Genomic DNA, 3,030 nt, shown 5'->3' with positions numbered 1-3,030 from the left:
CCATCTTCTCCCCCACAAAATTCTCTTGGTTCTGAGAGAGTTTCCTTTGTGTGCTGCAAAGGCTTAGTTCTCTGAGAACAGGCTGCCTGCCTGGCTTCTGGTCCTGGGGTCCTTGGACCCAGCATGATGTCATTACTTCACAATCAGGGCGGCTAGGATCTGGAACCAACTTCCAAGGGAAGTGGTGCTTGCCCTTACCCTGAGGGTCTTTAAAAGGAGGCTAGATAATCACCTAGCCGTGGTCATTTGACCTCAGCATTCTTTCCTGCCGATGGCAGGGGGTCAGACTTTATGATCTGCTCAGGTCCCTTACAACCCTACCTATTATGAAACTATGTGGGCTAGAGCCATATCAACTGGGGGTGGAGGGGGTGTTGGCTTGGGGACTAGTACCCCACCACCTGGGCAGGAGAGCTTGGGAGAGTGGGAAGCTTGTTCGGGTAAAGGGGCTGGGAGCCGTGCATCTTGAGATGCTGGTTGACAGTAAATTGGTCACTATATCTCCATGGAGCAGACTAGCGATACCCAAGCTCAAGCTGCATGCAGTGGCTCAAAGATAACCTTCCTCCTTACTTAGAGGGTACGTAGCACAGTTTAACAACCTTTAATTAGGGACCTACCTAAATTGTTTCTGTAAAATCCAGGGTTACCCACAAAATCCGTGCAAAACGAACTTAATAAAGTTTTTATTTAGTCTCCCTCTTAATAGCAGCCTGCCAGAAGGGGAAGGTGCCAGCTGGTAGAGTGACATGAAAGGGGTAGCAGACAAGATGGCGGCTGCCCCTCCTCCCCCTGCCGCCCTCTAGGGCCTCTCTGCCAATCAGTGCTGAGAGGCAGGGCCAGATGAAGGGCAGCCAGCAGTCAAAATGGTGCCCACCCCCTCATTCCTTCTTCCTACTGGAACCTCCCCACCAATCGGTGCTGAGGGATGGGGCCTCTATGCCAATCAGCACTGAGAAGCAGGACAAAATTGGCTTTGTAAAGTTTAAAGGTAACCCATAACACCACCATGAGAATTAGGAGTGTGCATTGTCAACACTATGTATGTGTTGGGACCTACTTAATTTGCGGTTTCACATATTTTGTTGAAACAGCAAAATCTGGGATTGTCCACAAAATCGCCAACAAACCTTAATAAGAATAAAATGCTGCCTCCTCAGTGGGAGCCAGTGGTTCTCCCTGCTGGGAGGGGAGGCACTGTGTGACAGGGTAGCATGAAGGGCAGCAGACAAGATGGCAGCCATCCACTTGTCCCTCCTTGCCCTGCCAGGGCCTGTCCACCAATCGGTGCCAAGGGGTGGAGTAGCTCAAAAGGCAGCCAGCAAGCAAAATGGCAGCCGCCCCCTTATCCCACCTCCCCCTGGGACCTCTCCACCATTCAGCAGTGAGAGGCAGAGCCTCTTGGCCAGTCAGTGCTGAGGGGCAGTTCCACTGCGAAATGCCCATGAAATTGGCTCTGCTTGCCAGAAAAAAACTTTAACCTTGCTGTGATTTAAGTAGCTCCCTATGTATATGTTTAACAGTTTATTCATCAGAACTTGAGAAAGAAAATGTGAACCAAAGCACAGAACCCAGACTACTTCAGACATCATGCAAGAATGGTCTTTAATCTTTTCAGTCAAAATGAAAAAGTAACTATTCTGGAAATTGTTCTATTAATTCTCAGCATTCAACAAAATATTTTGATAAATTCAAATTCTATTTAAGTTTTGGTTTTTTCCCCAGTTTTATTAATATTGTCCAGGAGGTGGTGCTGTCTACAGTAGTAATAATACATTTGTATTGGGCAAGCCATTATTTTTATTATAGCATTAGAAGACTACTACATGAAAAAAACTGAAAACAACACAATAGAAAAGCTCTTGTTGTGGTATTCCACAATGTCGTTTCTAAAGCTAATTAAAATTTTCTTTTTAATAAGTGCTGTTACATGGACGAAAAATTGACTGAAGGCCTGTAAACTTGAGAGTACGGTAAGGGATCAAGTGGAAGCTACAGGGAAAGGACTGGGAGGTAACATCTTCCAGAAGATGACATTATATAGTGCCCCTACAAAATGAAAAAGTTCAAACCCCTACACCCTTCTGGGCTGTCTGTGTCGCCAGTGCTCCCTGCACTCCTCCGGCAAGGGAGGAAAGCCCCAGGCACAGATGGGAAGCCCCAGGCACCTGGGGCCCCATGCCATGTGAGTGCAGAGAGCACCTGTAATACAGATGGTCCACCGGGTGCTGCACTCCTCACTGCAATGTGCAGTGCTGGCCAGAGCCAGACACCAGTATCCTGAGTGTCCCCACCTGCTGCTGCGCCATGGGGGGAGTGTGGGTGGTCCCCACACCCCACCCACCCTCCTTCACGCCCCACAAATGCCATCTACTGCACACTGCGTGCGCGCACACACACACATCACATAAAAGACTAAGAATTTATTTTTGAGTTACTGTGCAATCATCTCTATATAGAGTACACACAAATCATGACAAAAATATTTTTGTAATGAAATTAAAATACGTTGCAGTAGGTGTTTGACTTCTGGTGTATGATTTGTTTTGTGCTGTTTCTAGGATGGCACCCCGCCCCTCCCCCAGGAGTATTTCTCACACACATCACATAAAAGACTAAGAATTTATTTTTGAGTTACTGTGCAATCATCTCTATATAGAGTACACACAAATCATGACAAAAATATTTTTGTAATGAAATTAAAATACGTTGCAGTAGGTGTTTGACTTCTGGTGTATGATTTGTTTTGTGCTGTTTCTAGGATGGCACCCCGCCCCTCCCCCAGGAGTATTTCTCGGGAGCAAGGGGAGGGACTTCTGGTGGCAAAGCTCAGGGGTTAGGGCCAGGGTGGGCAAAATACAGCCTGCAGGCTGGATTCAGCCCGCCAGGCCATTCTATCTTGCCTGCAGGGCCCCTAAAAAATTTAGAAAATTAATATTTATGTGCTCCTGGCTGCCTGCCAAAGATGACAGGAGCCAGGGACAGTAGGACACAGGGGGAGGATGCAGCAGCTCAGTCCTGTCACACCCC

The sequence above is a fragment of the Alligator sinensis genome, unplaced genomic scaffold (assembly GCF_000455745.1).
Source record: "Alligator sinensis unplaced genomic scaffold, ASM45574v1 scaffold77_1, whole genome shotgun sequence".
NCBI lineage: Eukaryota > Metazoa > Chordata > Crocodylia > Alligatoridae > Alligator > Alligator sinensis.
The sequence above is the reverse complement of the archived record's forward strand: the minus strand, read 5'-3'. Positions refer to the sequence as shown.